This window comes from Chiloscyllium punctatum, chromosome 7 (genome assembly GCF_047496795.1).
Source record: "Chiloscyllium punctatum isolate Juve2018m chromosome 7, sChiPun1.3, whole genome shotgun sequence".
In the NCBI taxonomy this organism is placed as follows: Eukaryota; Metazoa; Chordata; class Chondrichthyes; order Orectolobiformes; family Hemiscylliidae; genus Chiloscyllium; species Chiloscyllium punctatum.
The window spans coordinates 12,370,264-12,383,683 of record NC_092745.1 but is presented as its reverse complement, the minus strand read 5'-3'; positions in this window follow the sequence as shown (position 1 = coordinate 12,383,683).

Sequence of the window (13,420 nt, the reverse complement as noted above, 5' to 3'; positions counted from 1 at the left end):
TTCAGAATACTAAATGCATGGCCAGAGTAGATGTTAGAAAGATGCTTCCATTGTTCGGAGGGAAAGGACCCAAAGGCATAGTCTCATTGTTAAGGGAAGACCTTTTATATCGTAGATAAGGAGAAAGGTCTTCAGTCAGAGAGTGATGAATCTATGGTAAGGATGGAAGTTTCCTTCGTTAAAGGACATTAGTGAACCAGATGAGCTTTCCCTTACAATTGATTCATGATCGCCATCAGTCTCTTAATTCCACATTTGAATTCAAGCTCCACCATCTACCATGGCAGAGTTAAAATCCAGGTCATCAGAACATTATCTGGGTCTCTTGCTTAACAGTTCAGCGATAACACCACTACGCCACTGCCTTGTCCAGTCCTACGGAGTGTGACTAACTTGTGTAAAATGAATTGCCCGAGAATTTTCCCTCAAATTTCCGTGTCAAATCATGGATGATTTTTCTCCATTACGCAATTCATCTTCCACTCACCAATAATACTTGAATTGAGAAGTTATTTAGTATCTCCTTGGGTCTTTACCTTTTTTATCTGTCCTGGCCTTGATAGTTTTGTTTCTTTTTCCTGGCCATTCCACCAAAGCCACCTCCTTCCTTAGCCCAATATAATTATCATTGCTCAACACTAAAACCGTCATATGTGACTCTTGCCTTTTACATTCAATCTGAGTTTGAAACTACAGCATGTTGCGGACACTGCTTCCAAAAGGATCCTTCCTTGTCACATAAAATGAAATCTGAAGTAACCCGTTCTCTGGTTGAATGCATGACATGTTGCTCTCAAAAACAATCCTTCATACAGTCTACGAATTGTTCTTCGAGGCTTCCTTTGCCAAGTTGATTAATTGAGTCATTATGCATGCTCAGTCCGCTGTTGTGCCCTTGTCACCAGCCATCATTATTTCCGACCTCAGAAATACTTCGGGGGGACAGTAGCAGAACATTACTCGTCCCAAGAGATTTCTTCTCTTGCTTTTTATTTGTGCCTGGACTGATTTACATATCGTTCCCTCGTGCCAATATCATTTCCTAATACCGACACGATATCATACTTAACCAATACATCAATTCCACCTCTTGCTCCTCCTTGTCTAACCTTCCAGAAAAAATGAGTGCCCTCGGACATGTCACTGCCCTGTCTTGATCTCCCTGTAACCATGTTTCAGCAATCTGTACCAGGTCATGCACATTTGTCTCTGTACCTATTGTCAGCTCATCAGTATTTTTCCAACAACGTTGTGCTTTTTAGGTACAAAGTATTTAAATATGTTTTATTGGTTTGTCTTTCCCTTCTCATACTTTAGCTTCCTGATCTCACACACTTCGCTCCCTCATATTCCCCACACAGCCCAACCTTATAATCCCTGATAATTATGCGCCTCATCTCTATTATTTATTCCAATCTCCAACCCACATTTTGAATTGACATGTTCCATCCTTCATCATGGTCATGAGACTGGCCATGCCTGCTGTCCTATTCACCTCTACCTTCAGCTCAGCTTCTGACTAGCTGCTTTGGTTCCTAGCCTCCTGGTTTATTCATTTAAATCCACGCAATTTCCACTCGCAAACCTCCACATGACGATGTTGGTGCTCCTCCAGTTAAGATGCAACCTGTCCACTTTTGAAAGCTCTCACTTGCCCTGGAAGAGAACCTAATGATCCAAAATTTGAAACCCTCACCCCTGTACTAGGTCTTTAACAACATGTCAAACTATACCACCTGCCTAATCATTACCTCTTTTCCACGTGGCACTGGGATCAATTCAGGCATTCCAGCGGATTGTTCTCTTTCTCTCTCTCTCTCTCTCTCACACACACACACATACGCATGCACACACAGACAGACGTATGCACACAAATACACACATGAACATACACAGACACACAAAAAAACACCATTACTTTGTGGAAGTATACCCAGTAACCTTATAAATAATCAGAATGACAACTGGAATGAACGAACTAGTTCAAGGTAGGATGCGAACATTTAGGATTGCTCTTCATTAAGCAGATCGACAAAGCTGTGAAATTATTACAGGGCTCAAAATAATGGAAAAAAATGACAGCTTAAAATACGAATACTCTGTTTCTGTTCGTTGGCATTTCAGCGTCTCAGGAGTCCTCGTTTCAAGATTGTTAGCACAAGAGCTAGGCGTGAGATAAGGAAAAACCTCTTTATTGAGAGATTTGTTAGAATTTAGAATGCTCTGCCTGGGAGAGTTGCGAATGAAGATTCAAAAGGGAACTGCATATATATTTGTAACTTACGAATGTAAAGGGCTGCAGAGACCTGGTGGCAAATTTCCGGAGCTGATGCATACACAGTGGCCCAATAACCTCCTTCTGTCCATTAAAGTTCTGTATTCAATCATGTACAGATGCAAGTCAACATCAGTATCTGATTACTTCCTGTTGTAAATGCTGGCGAATATATGATCATATTTGCTGCAGCATAACCATTTAAAATACAAGTATTGCAATGTCAGCTTGATGATGAAGTCTAATTATTACTCAGCACATAAATATTTTAAATCTTATATCTCAATTACTAAAACAAATATTTCTTTGCTTTGGCACAAAACACTTTTTAAATGTTTGACTTTTCTCTCATACGGAAATATGGTCATTGTTTTATATCATTAACAAAATGCCGCATTAAATGCCATTCATTCTTTAAAAAAATGCAAGATTTCAAATTATTGTTCACTTAAATGTAATGTCACAAATCATTTATTTAATTTAATATTCAAAGTGCATGTAGAATTGTTGTCATTTCTCAATTGTTGATAAATAGCTAACGCTCGTACATTAAAGTGAGAAATTAAACTGATTGTTATTTATATATATACGAATGCTTTTTATTTATGATTGTTCAATTATTTTCTCAATCTGAATATGCAATCGGTCAGATACCAAGCACTTTCCAAGTGTTGGTGTGACAATGTATTTATTTGAATACCGACAATGAGTATGTAATTGTAATTACGTCCATAGTCAGATAGCATATTCTTTGTTCGAAATAAAATAAAATGTCCATCTTTATTTTGGAATCATTAAGTGTTGACAGGAGCTTGTATTTTTGTTCCATAAATATAACATCAAACTCATTGTTTTCAGAGATGATGTAATTATTATTTGGTTGAATAATCATACTTTACATCTTATTTTTGCGCAATTCATGAAACATAGCAAATATTCGGATCATAAACTCATCACCTTGTAATAATAAGCTTCGTTGAAAATAGATTTAAAAGGATCTGAATTCAGGCAGAGTGTTACTGAACCTCATAGCTGCCTGAGGCACTTAGTGAGACCCTGGCCTGCACCTAAATGTATCCAGAGGACGACCACGTGATTCAGGGCAGCCATTCAAGAATTACTTCACAACAAATCTTTTGGAATCCACCTTGGGCCGGGGGGAAACTATCCACCAGGCTATCACTGGTCTCTGTGTAAATACAAATGCTGTCCAAATTCGACATCAATGACTGGCTAGCAACCATGCTTTACAAATTCATTTTCAGTCAGACCCTGGCCCAGAGAGCAGATGTGTGGACATGGAGTGTGAGAAGCACACCACACAAATTACTTACGGTGATGACATCTGGCCTACCTCCCAGACTCCGTACATCTGCAACCTTGACGGGCACTGAGTGGAGACGTTAACAAGGCGAAACCGAAGACAGCAGATGCTGGAAGTTAGAGTCGTGAGGCTGGAACTGGAAAAGCAGAGCAGCTCAGGCAGCATCCAAGGAGCAGGAAAATCGATGTTTCATGCAAAAGCTCTTCATCAGAAATAAGAATGGGATCCATGAGGGTGGAGTGATAAATGAGAGGAGTTGGGGCTGGGGAAAGGTAACTGAGAGTGCGATAGTTGGATGGAGGCTGGGTAATGGGTGATACATCGGAGCGAGGGTGGAGCAGATAGGTGGGAAGGAAGATGGACAGGTGGGTACGGTGGCTCAGTGGTGAACACTGCTGCCTCACAGTGCCAGGGACCAGTTTCGATTCCAGCCTCAGGCGACTCTCTGTGTGGAGTTTGCACATTGTCCAACATGTCTGCATGGGTTTCCTCCGGGTATTCTGGTTTTCACCCACAGTCCAATTATGCCCAGGCCAGGTAAATTGTCCATGCTAAATTGCCCACAGTTATAAGTGCATTAGTCAGAGAGAAATGGGTTACTCTTCGGAGGTTTTGTACGGACTTGTTAGGCCAAAGGGCCTGCTTCCACTCTGTGGGAAATCTAAAAAAAAAACCATTCCCACTTTGAATAAAAAGATTGGACGGGTCATGAGTTCGGTGCTAAGCTGGAAGTTTGGAACTGTGATAAGGTGGGAGGAGGGGAAATGTGGAAACTGGTGAAATCCAAATTGATGCCATGGGATTGGAGTGTCCCGAGGTCGAAGATGAGGTGGTAAGGGAGTCGCAATAGATGAAGCCCTGGACCTGCATGCCCTCAGCAGAGTGGGAGGGGGAGTTGAAGCGTTCGGCCACAAGGCAGTGGGGTTGGATGGTGCGGGTGTCCCAGAGATGTTCTCTGAAGTGCTCTCTGAGTAAAGGTCCTATCTCCCCAACGTATAGAAGACCGCATTACGAACAACGGATACAGTAGCTGACATGTGTGGAACTGCAGGTGAAACCTTGATGGATGTGGAAGGATCTTTAGGGCCTTGGTGGGGTGGGTGTGTGGAGGTGTGAGCACAGGTCTCATATTCCTGTGGTGGCAGGGAAAGGTGCCTCGACAGGAGGGTGAATTGTTGTGGACCTGAGGAGCACTACCTATCTATTATCCTATACTCTGCATTCAAAAGTGATTGTCCAGAATGAATCACTTCACACTTTTCCATGTCGATATCCACCTGCCACTTATCAGCCCAGTTCTTCATCCTATCAATGTCCAAGTGCAAACTACAACAGCCCTCCACACTATCCACAATTCTACCGACCTTCTACTGACTTTTGTTCCATCGACAAATATAATAGCCAACCCTTCCACTTCCTCATCCAAATCATTTATATAAACCACAAACAGCAGAGATCCAAGAACCGAATAGTACAGATCGCCACTTTTCACCGAGCTGCAGACGGAGTACTTCCTATTTACTACCACTTTGTGTCTCTATGGGCCAGTCAATTCTGTGTCCAGACAGACAGGTTTCTCCGAATCCCAAGCCTCCTTACTTTCTGAATGAATCAACAATGGGAACGTGATCAAACGCCTTGGTAAAATCATGCACACCGCATCCACTGCTCTACCTTCTTCAATGTGTTTGATCCCATCCTCAAAGAATTCCATAAGGTTTGTGAGGCATGACTTGGCCTTCACAAAGCCATGCTGACTATTTCTAATCAAGCTATGATTTTCCAAGTAATCATAAAGTCTGTCTCCCAGAATCCTCTCCACTAATTTGCTCAATACTGATGTAAGACTGACTGGACTGTAATTCTCAGGATTATCCCAATTCCCTTTCCTGAACAAGGGAGTAACATTTGCCACCCTCAATCATCTGGCACGACTGCAATTGAGAGTGAGGACGCAAAGATCATCGCCAAAGGCGCAGAAATCTCTTCCTTCTCTTCCTGTAGCAACCTAGGGTGTTTTCTCCTCTGGCCCAGGGGATTTATCTATTCTTATGTTTGTATTTCAATTAGTCTGTACTTCGCCTGAAATTGTCTACTCCCTGTCCAACCAACTGATTGACTGCTTTCCATTTCAGGGCTATATACCATGCTGCTGCACTTAGCATGCATGGTTCCCAATATCCTGTGAACCATGGAATGAAAAATATGGGAAACCATGAGAGCGCTCCTGATGAAGGGGTGATGCCCAAATCTTTGACTCTCTTCTTCCTCAGATGTTGCCTGACTGACTGTTCGTTTTTAGTGCCACGCGTTTCGACTCTGATCTCCAGCATCTGCCATCCTCATTTTCCCTATTACTGACGGCTGTCCCATCTGCACACTGAGCAGGTAATTCATCAGCAGAAACTCGTTGTATGTGGAGCAGACTGCTCAGTTCTGGAAAATTGCATTAGATTAATAAATTTATTAACAACAAATACTAATTCAGCCCCAAGTTACAGTTTTGGTTCATGAATTGGCCAGCTTGATAAGGAACACTGATTGATTGAAGAAGTCCAAGGTGCAGAATATTCCAGGTGTTATATTCCAGGGTGGTTGTGCTTTACATTAATGCTGGGAATATTATCGGACAGGCAGATGTGATAAGGGAAAAAGACGGCATGTGCAAATGTGACATTGTTGCCAGGACAGAGATTCGTTTGAGGGAGGTCAGGGCTGACAACTCAATATGCTGTGGTGCAAGAACTATAGGCAGGACAGGAGATGGGTAAAATATGAGGTGGTTTTGCATTATTAGTTATGGAGACAGTTACTACAGTAAGGAGGGACAATATTTTGGAAAGATCTTTTAATGAGGCTTGGTGGTCAGAGCTCAGGATCAAAACCATGGCAGAGGCACTGCTGGGGACATATTACAGATCCCCAGAAAAAAGAAAGTACAGGAGCAGATATAAAACCAATTTACTGAGGTGTGTAAAAACAGTAATAGGTTTATTATACACTGGCATTTCATTTCCAAGCACTAATTAGGGCCGTGATAACTTTTTAAGAGGGGACAGATGCCTTGAAATTTATTCCGGAAAGCTCCTTGTATCATCAAGGAGCAGATCCAGCAATGGGGGTGGGTGGGGGGGGGGGGGGGCAGTGGTGTGCCTCACTGTGGTGAATGAAGTCAGTCAGGATATTGCAGGCAGGACTGGGAGAGCGGTATATGGTCAGTAACAGTGACATAATACATTTTATGTTTGATAAGGAAAATATTTTAAAAACGCACTCTGATAAATAAAAGGTTTTTGGATTGGGGATACCGATTTTATGAAATAATATGACGGGATCTGGCCAAAGTGCAGTGGCTTCTGAGTGAAACTGTAGCAGAACACCATGTGGCGGGGGGGGGTGGGGGAATGGGGGAATCACTTGATCAAAATGGAATTAATGAGAGTGTCCACCCAACGTGTTACATGAAAGATGAAAATTTGGAAAATAAACCCAGAGAACCTCGCGTGTCAACAAAAAAAAATTCAGAACAAAATTAAAAACGAAAGAGAAGCTTAAAGCAAGTACAAAGTGAGCAGGTCAATGGATGCACTGAATGAACATAGAAAGTGTCAGGCTAATCTTAAAACTTCAGTGGAAGAGCAGAAGGGGAATCGCGATAAAACATGAGTGGGTAAGAGTAACATGAATCCAAAGACATTATATCAGTTTATGAAGAGAAAGAGGGTAACAAGAGAAAGAAGGAGGTCTATTAGAGACCAAAGGGGCAACCTGTGCACGGAATCACAGGATATGTTAAACACGGGCTTCATATCGTTCTTCAGTTGGGAGAAGCAGTTCCTGGATTCAGGGAGAGTGACAGTGTGCCCCTTGAACGAATTGATAGAGAAGCCAAGAAAGAATTGGAAAGAGTGGGCAAATCCCCAGATCCGAGTGAGCTGTAACTTAGGCTGATGTGGAAGATGAGGGAGAAGACTACAGGCTCTGACATTTTTATTTTTTCTCTTGTCTCTGGCCACAGCGAAGGTGTGATTGGACACGATAACATCTAATGTTGGCACAACTCTCACACAGAGTGCTAGAAATAAGGTATGGGATTAAAGATCACCACATCTCCCAACAGCGAGAGAGAAATAATTGTGGAATATTCTGAGGGCTGTTGAGGCTAGATCATTAAACATCTTGAAGGGTGACGCAGACTGATTTTTAAACAAGGGTTGGTTATAGGGAAAATGAAATAAAGTAGAATGAGGTATATCAGAATAAATATAACGGAATTGAACAGAAAAGCAGACTTAGTGAGCAGATAGCAAGAATTTAGCTCCAATGTCTAATGCAATTCTTTTTCCAACAGCCCTGTATTCACTTGAATATAACTTCTCTCCCTTTGGAGTGGGACACAGTTTGGAATGCAATCGAAGGAACCAAGGATTTCATAAATGCAGTATTAATAGACAGAAAAGACCAGGGGACTGGGACAACGTGGATTGGCTGTTGGGGTGAATATTTGTGTCAACCGCAGCCACCACCAGCAGGAGAAAGACTCAGCAAGACACCCTCTAAGTACAAGTAATGACGTGCTCTGGAGAGCAGGTCGTCATGGGCTTGGTGTCAAGGAGTGTTTAAGGCACAAACATTGCATTACTGTAGTGTCTCCCTTCTTCCCTAAACAAAAGTAGATTAGATTACTGACAGTGTGGAAACAGGCCTTTCGGCCCAACAAGTCCACACCGCCCCGCCGAAGCGTAACCCACCCATACATCTACATTTACCCCTTACCTAACACTATGGGCAATTTAGCATGGCCAATTCACCTGGCCTGCACATCTTTGGACTGTGGGAGGAAACCGGAGCACCCGGAGGAAACCCACGCGGACGCAGGGAGAACGTGCAAACTCCACACAGTCAGTCGCCTGAGGCGGGAATTGAACCCGGGTCTCAGGCGCTGTGAGGCAGCAGTGCTAACCACTGTGCCACCGTAAATGCGGAGGAATAGAGAAAATGCAGTTGGTAGCAGAGTAATTAGTAAGTCATTAGTTTGAGAGGCTTCAGACATCAGCAGAACAGAAAAAATGTACAGGCAAGTTCAAATAATGTCCTTTTAATTTAGTATTACATCAGTCAAGAAGGCGGTTAGGCCAGTTGTACGTTCCGCCTGCGGGATGTGGGAGCTCAGACAGATTTACACTGTCCCTGTTGACGACACGTGTAGAAAGTGCACCCAGCTGCAGCTCCTGAGACACCATGTTTGGGAGCTGGAGCTGGATGCACTCGGGATTATCGGGGATGCTGCGAACTTCGTATATAAGTGCTTTAGTGTAGTGGTCACACCCAAGATCCACCATCCTGACCATGTTTTTATAATGACTATAATGGTACAGTCCCACATAAGGTCCATGCCCTGAGTTCATCAGTCTTACCTGTCAGCCCTGTTGCAATTAAATAAACACAATTTAATCCAACAGCCAGTCCTTGCTCCCTATCATGTTCCAGTTAGAGAGTGGTTTGGAATAGCAAAGGGAGTAGGCAGAGAATGCAGCTATCCCCTGTGGCCATTCCCCACGAAAACAAGTATACCACTTCTGATACTGTTGCAGGGAATAACCTTTCAAGGGAAAGCAGCGGTAGCCAAATTGGTGGTACTACCACCGGTTTTGGAGCATAGCGGGAAAGGTTAAATTTAAACAGGGTCTTAGAGATAGGAGAGTCGATTGTTGGAGGGACAGATTGGAGATTCTGGAGCCTCAAACGGGAATCCAGCAAGTTGTGCCACGTCCCAGGTGCCAGGGTCCAGAAAGTCGCTGAGCAACTGCAGAACGTTGTCAAGGTGGAGGGTGAGCTGCCCGAAGTCATTGTGCACGTTGGCATCACAAATGGTTCACATGGATATAGGATTGCGGTCCTCCAGTGTGATTACAGAGAGCTAGGAGAACAGTTAAAAACCAAGACCTCGAAGTGGTAATCCCCTGATTACTTTTTATTTCATGAGCTCAGGAAAGTAAGAATAGAAGGATATGGCAGATACATGCATAACTAAAGAATTGGTGCAGGGTAAAGGTGTTCAGATTTTTAGATCATTGGGGTCTTTTCTGTGACAGAGTTGACATGTTCAATAGGGACAGGTGGTACCGGCACTGGAGGGGGGAACAAATATCTTGGTGTCAGGTTTGCTCGTGCTCCCAGGAGGGTTTAAATGAGATTGACAGGGGGTGAGATCCTCAAGAGCAGGATGGCAAGTGCGAGGCTGGAAGGAGATGCAGTAATCATAAACAGTCCAGTGAAAAGACAGGTCACGCTCGAACACAACAGGGAGCAGGAATGCCTGTTTTTATTAAATTGCTTTTATTTCAATGCAAAAGGACTGACAGGGAAGGCCAAAGAACTCAGAGCATGGATAGGAATGTGGGACTGGGATATTACAGGCATTACAGAAACATAGCTAAGGGAGGGACAGGACTGGCAGCTTAATGTGCCAGGGTATAGCTGCTTTCGGCAGGACAGGGATGGTGGAAAGCGGGGAGGGGGTCGCATTTCTGATTAAAGGGAGTATCACAGTAGTAATCAGAGATGAAATAACTGAAGGATCAAACAGCGAGTATTTGTGGATGGAGCTAATAAATAGGAAGGTGTATGGTGATGTTATAGGGGCTGTACTATAGGACCCGAAATAGTCACCTGGAATTAGAGTAACTGATATACTTGCAGAGAGGTGGGACATGCAGAAGCAAAAGGCTTGACATAATTGCGGATTTTAATTTTTATAAAATTGACTGGGACTGCCAGAGCGTTAAGGGATTTGGTGGGGTGGAATACATTAATTATGCCAGGAAAATTCCCTCAAGCAGTATGTAGTTGGGCCTTCTCGGGAAGGGGCAAAATTCGAACTACTCTTACGAAATAAGACAGAACAGGTGACGGAGGTGACATTGTGGGAGCACACTGGAACCAATGGCCATAATTCTATTAATATTCACATATTTATGGAGAGAGACAAAACTGGTCCACAGCTTCAAGTTCTAAATTGGGGCAAGACGAAGTTAGATGGAATTAGGTAGGAGTTTGCAGGGGTTTGTTGGATAGTTCGGTGTTGGCAAAGGGACCTCTGGCAGGTGGGAGTCCTTTGAACGTGAGATACTGGAATTCAAGATCTATTTGTTACTGTGGGGGTGGAAGGAACGTTGTCAGGAATGGGGAACCCTGGATGACAAGAGATATTTAGGCTTTGACCAGAAATAAAAGCAGTTCCGTTACAGGCAGCTGGATCAAGTGAATCCCAGGAGGTATATAAGGGATACAGGAATTTACTGAAGAAGGAAATCAGTAGGGCGAAAAGGGAACATGAAATGGGGCTGAGAAGATTATGATGATCCCAAAATGGTACCTTCAGTACATTAAAGGAAAAACAGTAACTCAGGGTCCGTCAAAGACCAAAGTGGCATGTATGTGTGGAACCATAAGAGATGGGCGAGACCATCAACGGATATTTCTCCTCTGTGTTTAACATGGAGAAAGATACGAGTACTTAGGAACTTGGCGAAGTTCATGGTGATTTCTTAGGGACAGTCCATATCACAGGACAGGAGGTACTGGACGCACTAGAATGCTTGAGTTTAGATAAATCTCACGTTCCGTACCAGATATATCCAAGAACACTGTAAGGACCCAGAGAAGCAATTGCGGGGGACCTCGCTGATGGTTTAAATCATCATTAATCAGAGTTAACATCCTGGAAGGCTGGAGGATATCAAGTATTGTGCCCTTACTTAAGAAAGACTGAAAAAAGAGCCTTGAAACTATGGAGCAGTAAGTTTAACATCTGTGGTAGGTACGTGACTTGAGAAAATTCTGAAAGATAAAATGTTCATTAATTTGGAAATACAGGGTTTGGTTAGGAATATTGAGAATGGCTATGTGCTGGAATAATTGTTTGAAGTGATTTGATGATCTGACCAGGAAGGTTGTTCGGTCGGGGCGTTAGATGTCAAAAAGTGTGGATCTGGAAAAAGCACAGCAGGTCAGGCAGGAACAAGAGAATCGATATTTCAGGAATCAGGAATGTCCAAAACATCGATTATCCTGTTCCTCGTATGTTGCCTGACCTGACATGCATTTCCAGTGCCACACTTGTGGACTCTGATCTCCAGCATCTGGAGTGTTCACTTTCTGCTAGGGTGGTAGATTTAGTCAATATGGATATCAGTTACACCAGGACAAGGTCCGGCTTTTCAACCCCGGGAGCCTGATATACAGTTACAGGGGGAGGCCAATCAGCTCATTGAACATATACAATTGTACTGAGAATAGATCATGCAGCACCGGTATCCTGTTATGCAGCGACAGGATCAGTCTATTCAGCTACTTCAGGTCAGTAACACAGGAACTGGAAGAGAGCACAAACTGATTGGACTCTGGGGAATGCTGGAATAACACTAGGCTATTTGGGTCCTCAAATCTGCCCTTCCCTTCAGTAAGGTCAGGGCTGATCTGCTTTTGGCAGCAATTTCTCTTTCATGCCATAATCATTGTAGCCCTCGACTCTCTCAAAATCGATTAACACCCTCCTCACCCCCTCTAAATCATTTCAGGGATGCAACTGTCTTGGATAGAGAGGCCCCAACAATCACTATCCTCTGAGAGAAGGAAAGACTCCCCACACATATACTTTGGCCTATTGACATGAACAAAAGAAATGAACACAGTGTCAGAGTGACTGGCCCTGACATTACATAAAGATTTGAATGAGCAAGGTTTCAAAGGATCGGAACAAGATTGAACTTAATAGGAATCAGTTCGAAATAAGTGGCTGTGTCATTCAGAATGACAATGTGCCTGGTGGACATCAATCCTCTCAGTCCCTGGATATCTCTGTGGGTGATCCTCAGGGTAGCTTCCTTCGCACAGATATCTTCAGCTGCTTCATCAATGTCTTTCCTTCCGTAATTTGATCAGAAGTGAAGATGTTCAGTGAAGATGACATAAAGCATGAAAACCTGGACAATATTCAAGCTCATGCTGTTAATGCGCCGGGAACATTCGTGTGTCAGCACTGCTGGACCCTGAACATTTCCAAAGTATAGAAAGAGGAACTCATTCAGCATCTCAAGCTGGTTTCATTGGAATGAGAGAAAGCCATTCAGCCCATTGAAACTATTCGATAAGAAGAGACACAGCCCATTCTCTCTCTGAGATTTTTTTTTTAAATCGGCAAATGTTGGAGTTCAAAGTAGACAGTCAGGTCATCGGAACAACACAATAAGAGAGGCGGCATCAGGAGGTCAGAAGTCAACGACTTGACTAAAAGCCTTCTTCAGGACTGGGAGTGTGTGGGGGGGGGGTTAGGGAATTTACATTTGCAGAGGCGGGGTGGGGGAGGTGGAGACAGGATGGTGAGGTGGGGACAAGTGAACAAAAATAGAGGTTATGACTGGGTTGGTCGATGGGAGGAGTGACTCCAGTTGGGAGATGGAAGAAGGGCTGATCAGAGGAATGGAAGGGAGGAGGAGAGGCTGGGAATGTATTTGGGGGATTGGAGGGGCGGTTATTTGAAATTGGAGAACTCAATGTTGAGTCACCCGGGCTGTCGGCTGCCCAGGCAGAAGATGAAGTGTTGTTCCTCCAATTTGCGGTTTGTTTCATAGTGGCAATGGAAGAAGTCAAGGATGGCCACATTGGAAAGGGTGTGGGAGGGGAAATTGAAATAGGCAGTGACTGGTATGTCAGCTCAGCCCTTAGGGGCCCAGCTGAGATGCTTAGCAAAACATCCCCTTAGTTTACACTTGGGATCACCAATGTAGAGAATACCACATCGGGAGCACCAGATACAG